Raw genomic sequence first — 11,863 nt, 5'->3', positions numbered from 1 at the left:
CCATGGCCACTCTTCCTCTGCAGGTTTGAACTGCTCACCTACCTGAGTCGGGCGTTTCTACCAACTGGGACTGAAGGTAAGCTTTTCTCCTTGATTACATTTGCTATTTGACATCAATTGATTTTTAGGGTTGTCAAAAATCAAATTATTCCGTCATCCTTTACAGTCCTCTCAAGTCTTCTTTGCCTTCTTCGGTTCCTACCACGTCATTGTCTCTCTCTCTCTCTCTCCCAATTTTTCCTTTTTAAGTTGTGCTGTGTGAGAACCCACTAGAGCTTACAATCTCTCTATAAAACCTTTTCTCTCTCTTCTCAATTCTGAATTCTCTCTTCTGTGACAATTTGCTCTTTAGTGTAATTTTTAGTCTAATTCCCCTCTCTGTTTCTTCGTTCTTTCATTTCGTTCATTTCCAAGCCCGCTTTGGAAACTCCCAACAATGCAATGGTTCAGATCGGATCAGCCGACACTTGGAACATGCAATGGAGGAAAAGTCAAATGACTGAAATTACACCAACTTTTTCTAGAGTCTTCCAATCGATCCCAATTGCTTGTCTTGTTGTCCGAGTTTGTATAGCTATCCCCGATTGGGTTTGAGGTGGAAACTCCCAACAATGCAATGGATCAGATCAGATCGGATCAGCCGATACTTGGAACATGCAATGGAGGAAAAGTCGAAATGACTGAAATTACACCAACTTTTTCTAGAAGTCTTCCAATCGATCCCAATTGCTTGTCTTGTTGTCCAAGTTTGTATAGCTATCCCCACGATTGGGTTTGAGGGACCCAAAAACCCCAGGCCAAGTGGGCTGGCCCAGTTCCAAAACTGGTTGGTCCTATGACCAATTAGGCTGGTCCACTAATTGAGGTCATGAACCAACCATGATTCGATTTTTGTGGCTGATATACTTCTTGCTATAGAATCGATATACCTCAGCTAAGTCTACTCTATTTTCATATCCATAGCTTTTACCAAATTCAAGAACCCTCAGAAAATGGGGAAGATAATGAGGCCGAGGCAGAGCAGATTAAAAGATGCAAGTGCAATGATTCTACCAATAATCCTTACAAGAACATGTTCCCTCACTGAAGTGATGAAAACAATTTGGATCCCTTAAGATAATACGCCGTTCAAAAACTTTTGATATGAATTTCATAGCAGTGTGGCAATCCCCACACACACGGAGATTCTTGAAAATCCTAATAGGCACTCCAAGAGGCATGCTGAGAAGACCAAAAGCAATAGCTAACTTCTCACTATGATAAGCAACACCAAGCTCCTTACCCTCTTCTTCCATGTCATGGAGCACACAATCCATGTCTGGCACATACCCAACTTTCTTAATTGAGATCATTAGCTCATTGAGCTTGGCATATATTTCCAACATCATTTGGTGGCTTCTATCTTCAGCCATAAAGGTGTGGATTCTTTTGTTCATCTCAATCCAACTACATCCAGGCTCCTTAGTAATACCTTTTGACTTCATCAGTCTATGTACATTTGCAACATCATCCCATCTACCAACTGCTGAATAAATATTAGATAAAAGAACATATGGTACTGCATTGGAAGGTTCCAATTCAAAGAGGTTCCTTGCAGCTCCTACAGCCAACTCCAAGTTCCCATGGATCCTACATGCAGCTAGCATTGCCTTCCATATAGTTGCATCAGGTTTAATTGTCATTTGATTCAACAATTCCTTCACTTCATCCATCTTCCCAGATCGCCCAAGAAGATCAATTATACAAGCATAGTGTTCAGGGCCAGGTGTAATACCATAGACCTTATACATAGACTGGAAGTAGCGGCAACCATCATTGACAAGACCTGCATGGCTGCAAGCGAACAGCAAGCCAATAAAAGTAACAAAGTCAAGGCTTGTGCCAGTCATGATCATCTTCTCATAGAGTAGAAGGGAGTCTTTTCCCCTACCATTCTTAGCAAGGCCAACAATCAAAGCAGTCCAAGAGACCACGTCCTGGATTGGCATGGAGTCAAATACTTGATAAGCATCCTCTATGCACCCGCATTTAGCATACATTGTTACCAGTGAATTCTCTACTGATAAGGATGATTGAAAGCCACATCTAATGAAATTGGCATGCACTTGTCGCCCAAACTCTAAAACAGTTAGTTCAGCACAGGCACTCAAAATGCTGGCAATGACAAATTGGTCTGGATCAATACCTGCAATTGTCATATAACAAAACAACATCAGTGCTTCTTCATGGGACCTGTGGTGTGTGTAACCAATGATCAACGAAGTCCACGACACCACATCCTGCTTAGGCATTTTGTGGAAAACTCTAGAAGCTCAATCTAAACTTCCTTGCTTTGCATACATGTCTACAAGAGCGTTGCTCACATGTCTGTAAGATTCAAAACCAATTTTCACAATCAAGCAATGAACAGACTGGGCATTTTGTATATCCATAATGGAGGCAAACGAGTTTAGAATAGATGGGTAAGTGAAATCATCCATCCTCATATTTTTCAAGTGCATTGTCTTAAATAAGGAAAGTGCTTCTTCTTCTAACCCTTGCCTCACACAGCCCACAATCAAAGAATTCCAAGAAACATTGTCTTCAACCTCCATAGCCTCCAATACCTTCCTTGCACTATTCAAGTCCCTACACTTTGCATACATATCAACTAATGCACTCTCAACAAATATGTTTGCCCCGAAACCACTCTGAATTATGCAACCATGTACTTGCTTTCCAAATCCAAGGGCCAGAGCTGCTGCACAACTAGTTAACACACTAGGAAAGGTGAACTGATTTGACCCAATGCCTTCCAACCTCATGCGTTGGAAACATTGCATTGCTCTGATTGCATCCCCATTCTGAGAGTATCCAGTGACCATGGCAGTCCACAACACATGATTATTTTTGTCAGGCATAGTCTCAAATAAATACTCTGCCTCCAAAACTTGCTTGCCCTTAGCATACATGTCCACAAGTCCTATGACAACAAAAACGTTTGTATCAAATTGAGTCTTGATAGCATAGGCATGAATCTGCTGCCCTCTTTGCAGTGCCACAGCAATGGAGCAGGCACAAAGAACACTGCCCAAAGTGTATTGGTTGGGCTTGACTTGAGTCCTTCCAATTGCATTTCCCAAAACAACTCAAACGCTTCCATACCACATCCCACACGAGAATACCCAGAGATAAGGGAAGACCATGCAATAGAACTCCGATTTGGGGTCTCATCAAAAAGTTGTCGAGCTTCAGTTAGCCGTCCTGATCTGGCATACGCAGCAATCATGGTATTCCAAGTGAACTCATCTCGATCTGTCATTTCATTAAATAAATGACGGGCTTCATCAACCCGTCCAGATTTTGATAAACCATCCAAAAGTCTAGCAACAACAGAGCATATTGGGCCCCCAGAATTTACTGAGTGGATTTGTTGGATCAATTCTCTCTGGTTGTGCTGTTGACATATCTTAATGGAGAAGTGTAGTGGACGCCAATTCAATTTGTTCATAAGCTCCCACCCTTCCTCCCCCCTCCCTCTATTTTCTTCTGTCCCCAACTGTTTCCAAGAATTTGATGAGGATTAATGGTTCTGGTAAGTACAAATTAGCAAATTCAAAGGAATTGGGAGATGAATTATGGACGTGTGATGTCTACTAGGAAAATGGTTCTAATCCTAATCATGTATCCGGAGTCCATCTCGTTTTCTCTTCTACTGCCCCTTATAATCAGGTCCATCTCATGCACTGTTCACTGTAAGGAAAAATGACAGAAGACAATCAAACAACTTTCGAACACCATACTTTTAACACAACAATACAACATAAGTTAGATAGAGTTTTAGTAGTTTATCGTTGTGCAGATTATAGTTTCCTTGTTTCAGTTTCCTTATCTGATTGTTATTCCTATCAAAAGTACAATTGCTAGTTATAATAAAGATTGGAGGTATCGTTGAACCAGTTCTCTCTCTACTCTTCTCATCTAAAGGCCCTTGTTTGTTAGGCTTAGGTTTGTTACATTATGTCAGAAGAAGAAAAAAAAATTCTGCAAGTCTGAAGAAAAAACAAAGGAGTTTTTATTGTCTTGGTCATACCAACTGTTGCTATGTTGAATGGTCGTTGATGTTGAAAGGATTTTCAGATATTGAATCTAAAGCACATTGATTTAATTAGGGATATTTATATCAAATTTAGTTTTATCTTCTTGTTGTTAGTTAACGATATGAGTCGTAAATCCAGTTGGAGTTAAAGCCTGTTTCAGATTTAGGTTAGGATTAGAATTTGTTTTGCTTAATTCTATAAAACAGCATGTATTGAACGATGTTAGTTGGAATGATTGGGAATGGAAGTTGGTGCTTATGATACCTTCATTGGTTGTGGCATGGTACTGCTATCCCCTTCTCTCTGTTTTTTTTTCCCCTTTTCTCCTTCCTACTCTCAGGTACGATTTTTCTGCTCCCTCCTTATAAATGCCTTCTTTGTCCCTGCAACTAACATTACTGGCAGGATCAAAGAAGGGAGGCATTTATAAGGAAGGGAGCAGAAAAATTGTACCTGAGAGTAGGACGGAGAAAAAGGGAAAAAACAGAGAGAAGAGGACAGCAATAACACGCCATAACCAATGAAGGTATTCTAACTATTACTACCATTAAACTCTCCAAGGAATGAACCCAATTTAAAGATACATATAATTTTTTTTTTTTGGTAAATGACACCTAGGGTACCCAACGTTTGGTAAAATTGTACATTGGATATCCAATGATTGATAAATTATGTTTAAGGTACCATTTTTTGCAGTTCCAATTATATCCCACCATAATCACACATACTCACTCCATCACCACTACCACAGCGACCACCGCTGTCACCACCCCTCCCCTGCAACTCTGCCCTACCATGTTCTCCTGCCCCTAAACTCATCCCCTCTGTTTGGAAACCCCATCCCACATCCTAGTCTTCCCCACACCACCATCCCCACTGCACCCATCGTCTTCTCTGTGCATCCACCTCCACCATAATGCCTAACGCAATGACCCGCCCCCTTGGCGGTCATGGCGCCCACCAACCCCACCCCTCACCCTCCTTCCCGCACGACCAACCCCACCCCACTCTGCCTATCCCCACTGCACCCATCATCTTCTCTGTGCATCCACCTCCACCATAATGCCTACTGCAACGACCCGCCCCCTTGGCAGTCGTGGCGCCCACCAGCCCCACCCCTCACCCTCATTCCCGCACGACCAACCCCATCCCACTCTGCTGAAACTAGCACCTGTGCATCATCATCAGCCTTCCAAACCACCAATCTACCCTCAGCATCTCCACCAGCACCTGCAGAAGTTGCCCTTGCCAATGCCATCTCTGCAGCCCACCTTCTGGTGGAAGGGGGTTGCAGCCTTGAGAGAGAGAGAGAGGGTCTTCTTCTGCGAATACACCGTCCAAAGGATCGAAGTCTGGACTGTATGGTCGTTCTTGGTATCCTCTTCTTCATCTTGTTTTGCAGGAAAAGACCAGTGGGTTTAAAAGAAACTCCCTGTCAAGCATTGTGCCCCTGCCTACCCCTTAATTGAAGTCAACACTGCCATTGTCGGCTTCAACCATGGCCGAGAAGACCAATGGATTCTGAAGAAACCTCCTCCCTGTAAAGCTGCCCCCACCCTATCGCCCCACCAACCCATCATCCCCCACCCCACCATTGTAACCCGCCCATTTCCTTTTCTTTTTTGTCTTTGTATAAGCTCAATCTCAATTCTCGTTTTTAATGGGCGATGATCAAAATCTCCCTCAATGAGATGTAATTGTTGTAAAGCGGATCAATCCCTACCTGATTATGAGCAATCTTGGTTTTGGGTTCTCATCGATAGTGAAGTCATTTCAGGCGAGGGAAGAGGGAGTGGCTAGGGCAGGGGTAAATTAGGATTTCCAAAATATAAAGAACCTCAAATCTTAATATGGTGAAACGTAAGGTACCTCCAACATCCTGTTTTGAAACATGTGGTATCCCAAATGATATGTTTCCCAAGCTTGGGTATCCAATGTACAATTTCACTAAAGGTTGGGTATCCTAGTTGTCATTTACCTTTTTTTTATCAAACTACAGCAAAGTCTATGGTCTTCTTCCTGAAGAAGTGTCTAGTATATTCAGAATACAGAACTTGCTTATATAATGGTTTCTCTCCATTCTCTAGCAGTTCAGGTAAAGGACCTATCATGTCTTTGGGCCTTGGGTTGACAAAGATGGGAACGGAAACTCTGTTCCTACTTCCATTAGCAATAACATGGTGTTCCACACTCTTGTAACGACCATTGCTCAAAATTTGCAGAGCATCACCAACGTTAATCACAAGAGGTATCTGTACTGGTCTGGAAAGTAACGAGAAAAAAAATTGGAGAGAGAGGCCAAACTTAGTGAATCACCAAAATAAGACTAAAATAGTTTCAATTATAAAAACAGGAAGAAAAAAAAAGGAAACAATGGGAAGAAATACAGAAAATGGTTTTTATTCTTTTGGTTGGAGGGTGTGCAGAGGTAAAGAAGGGGAAGCAGAGACATTCATCTTCCTGTGGGTTTTCCAAATTCATCTCTGTTCAAACCTTCAGGGAGAGCCATCAGGCAAGGTTAAAATTAAATCCCATAACTCATTCAACAAGTAAACAACAGGGGAGGGGGGGGGGGGAATTAAAAAAAAAACAGATTTGAGTACCTGGAGCGATTGATCGTCAATAGTAGGGAATCCCCTTCTCTTTTATTCCCGGTGATGGACCCCTGGAGCTCTCTTCTTAGTTCTGATTATAAGAAAATGATGAGAAAGATGCAAGTGAGACTAGGGCTGGGAATCAAGGTTTTTTGAGGGAGAGAAGATGAGGAAAATGGAAATAAAAAGAGAAAGCCGTATGTGCAAGCGGCACCATAGCTGAAGTCGAAGGAGACCGTGGGAACTCAGGGAAGGAGACCGAGGGAAAGAGCGAAGCAGCGAGCGGAACCTGCAGTTTCAGCGGCGCCTTACTCCATTAGCGATTAGGGAACTCAGGGATTTAGGATTTGGCTGTCCGTATGTGTCCTTAGATGGATATTCGAGAATAGAATTAAGGGGTAATTACTATCACTACCCTACACTTAGTCTATATTTACTAAAATTATCCTACTTTAAACTTCTTTTCTGAAACAATCCTGTTTTTAAACTTTTACATCTTCTTCTACCCTCATATTTTTAAATACCCAGATTGCCCTTCATTTTCACCTAATAACTTGCTAGTCTATTTAACTTACCAGTCATCTTCTACTTTTTACCAGTGATCGAGAACTCGACCGAAACCTGTCAAAACCGTCGAGTTGTCTCGGTTTCGACAGGTTCCAGACGAGTTGGACTGAAACTTTTAAAAATCCCTTCACTCAACCTGTTTCGATCATTTCGGTCTAGTTTCGACCGAAACCAACGGTTTCAATCGAAAGCAGGTCGAAATGGTCGAAACCAGGACCAAACAACATGCTTTTTCCTTGGTTTTAGCTGAACTGAACATGATGCCAATAATTCCCAGACCAAGCATCTTTACTTTTAAGGGCAGAACCATACTACACAGCCTTATCTTCAACTCCTACCTTCTTTTTCCCATTCAAACCAATGACAGCCTTATCTTCTATTCCTATCTTCTTTTCCTATCTTCTTCTCCTATCTTCTTCTCCTATTCTTTATTTTTGCATCTTCTTCTCCTCATTTATTTCTTTCTTTTAGTTAAAATTCCATTCTGGGTCAAAGTCGTCCATCCTTCCAAAGATTTGTGGTTCAAAATGGAGAAAAGGATCTGATGAAGAAATATTTGGGAGAAATGAAGTTGTTCTTGGTATTCCTTTGGTTCTATTCTATTCTATTCCACAGTAATTGTTCAAATTGTATGTTGTGTTGTTTTGTTGATTTTGCTTTTTTTTTAGGGTTAACAGATCTTGAAAAGAGGATCATTTCAAGGAGGAGAGCAATTTTTATGAAGGCATCTCCTTGTATGACAAAAAGCTTCTCAGGTGGGCTAGGGAGATCAATAAAGAGTTTGACATTAAATTCCAATCCTGTGCTTTTCTTTTTCCAATTTGTAATGGACTATCAAACCAATTGGTCCCATAACATGTCATGGGATACGTATGTTGTGCATTCGGAGGAACGCCTTCGCAATCTTCAGTGGTATGTTGCTCGTGGATTAGACTTCGCATGGAATTGAAGAGGGGCATCTTAATGTTTTATTTGGATTCAATGTATTATTCATGGTTCAAGTACTTTATAATTATGTGAACTAATTATAAATTTATAATACCACTTTAGTATCTGTATTGTATCAGTGCGTACGTTAGTAAACTAGGGTCAATAACCACAAGTACCATTTTCAGTGATTATGTTTAAAATGTGAAAAATAGGCAACCTGCAAAAAATCAGACCTAAAAAACCTTTTTTGGGGTCGAAACTTTGGTTTCCCAATCAATGGGAAAAAATCCCAGGTTTCGACCGAGATATAGTCGAAACCGAGACGAACTCGATTTCTGGCTGGTTGAAACCTTGTCGAAACCCGAGTTTTAGAACCTTGCTTTTTACTATTTTTGTCCTTAAAATAGTAAAAAATGAAGCACCAACCCGCTTCTCCCCCGTTTTTTACTCCATTCATTTTTTTTTTGTTGCTTTTTCTTCAAATTTTCTATTTAATTAATTTTTATTCAACATTTCATCCTCATCGTTCTTCAAACAGATCAAGTTTCTAAGTATCGATATTGTATCGCCCGTATCAGGCGATGTATCGATTTTGTTAGTCACCGATACCGATACCATTTTGATACCGTATCAGTAGCATGGTACTGACAAGGGGTAAAATTGTCAGAGAACTCATTTTTTTAAGGAGATGCAGGGGTAATTTTACCCGATATAGTCGATCCAGGTTGATACCATATCGGTATCTTATTGTTTTGTAGGTTACCGATACCCGTTCCAATACCATGCACTAAAACCATGGAACGGATCGACTCTCTTCAAACATAGTAAAAAATAAATTGAATAAAAAGAGGAACAAAGAGACGAAGTGGGGTGTTTTGAAGAGAGTCCATCTGTTCCATGGTTTTAGTGTATGGTATCGGAACGGGTATCGGTAACCTGCAAAATCAATACGGTATCGGGCTAGATCGACTGCATTAGGCAAAATTACCCCTGAATCTCCTTTAAAAATGAGTTTTTTGACCATTGTACCCCTTGTCTGTACCGTGCTACCGATACGGTATCGATGACTAGCAAAACCAGTATGTATCACCTGATACGAGTGATACGATACCAATACTTAGAACCATGATCTGTTCGAAGAAGAACGATGAGGATGAAATGTTGAATAAAAAATTAATTAAATAGAAAAATTGAAGAAGAAAAAAAAAACCGAATGGAATAAAAAACAGAGGAGAGAAGAAGAGGGTGGGTGCTTTCATTTTTTACTATTTTAAAAACAAAAAAAGTAAAAAGTAGAAGATGAATGGTAAGTTAAATAGATTAGAAGGTTACTTGGTGAAAAGGAAAGGCAATCTAGGTATTTAAAAACACGAGGGTAGAAGGAGATGTAAAAGTTTAAAAGCAGGGTAGTTTCAGAAAAGAAGTATAAGATAGGATAATTTTAGTAAATATAGGCAAAGTGTAGGGTAGTGATAGTAATTGTCCCAAGAATTAAAAAAGCAACGTACTTTACTTTTTTTGGTCCAATTTTTACAAACGCCAAAATAACCTTCAGTCCCCATACCAATCCCCAAAATAACCCTTAGTCCCATTTCCATCTTTCTCTCTCACAAAGAGATGCATTCTTACACACTCCGTCTCTTCCCACTGTTTCTCTCATACGCATCTCTTGAGAGAAAATAGGAATGAAATTTTTTTTTTTAAAAAGAGGCATTCTTGCACTCCGTATCTTCACAATATCCCTCTCAAGGCTTTCATACGCAATTTCTCTTGAGATAAATTAGGAATGTTTTATCAAAAAGAGAAAAAATAAAAAATAGAAAAGCATTCTTGCACTGTTGCACTCCGTCTCTTCACAATATCCCTCTCATACACAAGAGAAAATATTAATAATTTATGAAAATGAAAAAAAAAAGAAAAGTAAACGACACATAGTAGTGAAACAGGGAACCCCCTTCCTCTCTCACTCATCCCCTCTTGCTCGAAAGTTTATGGCTCTTAGTTAAACGACGCCTCCCTCCCTTCTCTCCTAGAAATACTCCTCTCTCGGATAATACTCCCATTGCTCTTCAAACTTAATCTCCCTCTCACTTCAATCTTATCTCTTCCCTCTTTGGCTCACCCACTATAGTCCCCTTGACTAAATGACAACTCCCTCCCTCCCCTCTCTCCTAGAAATACTCCTCTCTTAAGGATTTGTTGATTAAAGGTACTCCGTCATTGGATGTGTTCATTTTGTTCCCTTTCCAAGTGAAATTATTGTAATTGAAGGATTGTTATTGTTTTGCTGATGGCTTTGCTGATTGTAGCCTCAATTATTTTTTTTTCATTAATTTGCTTTTATCTATGTTTACATTGTATTTTTCTTTTTTGACTAGCTAATATATGAATTTCATCTTCTCTAGAATTACAGGATCTTCTCCCTGAAATTGTCATCCAATTGGGTATGCCTTCATTCACTTCCATAACCACGTTTTTTTTTTTTTTTTTTTTGCTTTTTATTTCCACTAATCTCTCTCTCTCTCTCATAATTATATTGGATGAGTAAATCCTACTATTTCTCTCCTTATCCTATTTAGGAAACAAAATCTCCCCTTAAATTTCTCTCCCCCTCCCCCTTCTATCCATGGTTTATCTCCCTCTTATCTTATTTATTAGGAAACATAATCTCCCCATCTTGAGCTCCCATAACCATGTTTTTTTTTTTTTTTTTGCTTTGTAATTCCTCTAATCTCTCTCTCTCATGATTATATTGGATGAGTAAATCTTACTATTTCTCCCCTTATCCTATTTATTAAGAAACAAAATCTCCCATTAAATTTCTCTCTCCCCCCCCTTCTATCCACGTTTTACCTCCCTCATGGTTGTTTGAAGTTGGTTGGCCATGGTGGTCATAAACTGCTGCATCTGTTGTTGCTGACGGTTCATCATGTTATCTACAATGGAAGTAACATCTTGGGCTGTGAGGCTTAGAGGATTTTCATGCGTATCCTTCCTTGGTTGATCAACATTTGTGGGATTGGAAGTGGAGGCCGCATTAGGATATCCTTGGGTGTTCATCTGTTGATAAGTGTTCGGATGTTGTCCTACCATGATTGATCAGCTAGGGAACGAATCAAACTATTAGCATTTAAAACAATAGTTTGATATGCATCAATAACATTAAAGTATGGATGCAATAACATGTACTTGGGTTAAACAAAAAACATACATTAGAATGCCCCATCTAAGGCATTGGACTTGGTCCGCTGTCATACCCCCAAAATGACTAGACCTAATGGGGCCCATGGCACCAAATCTAGTTGGGGTCTGTGCAAGTTAAACTTAACATTCTTATAAAAACATGCTATGCATGGATCATAAACAGTTCATGAATTTTAAAACTCCATCACCATCATAGTTATCCATCCAAAGATCCATGATACACAAAAACCATCAGAATCATAACGGAAACATTCATGGGTTAGGGGCATCTAAACAAAACTTTTAAACCTTGTAAACATATATCTACCCCAAATACCCATCCATTGGGTAGCAACCCTGGTGGCATCTATCCCTATTATTTACAGTTATCCTATAAAACATTCAATAAGATAATTGTCAAAATATCCATAATGATAATAATGATCTTATCCAAACTGTAAGAAATAGAAAAAGGTCCTGCTCTTTTACCCGATTGATCCTACTCAATCA

The 11,863-nt window shown here is 39.8% G+C and overlaps 1 pseudogene; it reads right to left on the bottom strand.

Moving 5' to 3' along the window:
• Nucleotides 1–963: 963 nt before the first annotated feature.
• On the bottom strand, nt 964–3,749 carry LOC122641698 (annotated as a pseudogene).
• Nucleotides 3,750–11,863: the final 8,114 nt, after the last annotated feature.

Source organism: Telopea speciosissima, chromosome 10 (genome assembly GCF_018873765.1).
Source record: "Telopea speciosissima isolate NSW1024214 ecotype Mountain lineage chromosome 10, Tspe_v1, whole genome shotgun sequence".
Classification (NCBI taxonomy): domain Eukaryota; kingdom Viridiplantae; phylum Streptophyta; class Magnoliopsida; order Proteales; family Proteaceae; genus Telopea; species Telopea speciosissima.
The sequence above is the reverse complement of the archived record's forward strand: the minus strand, read 5'-3'. Positions and strand labels throughout refer to the sequence as shown.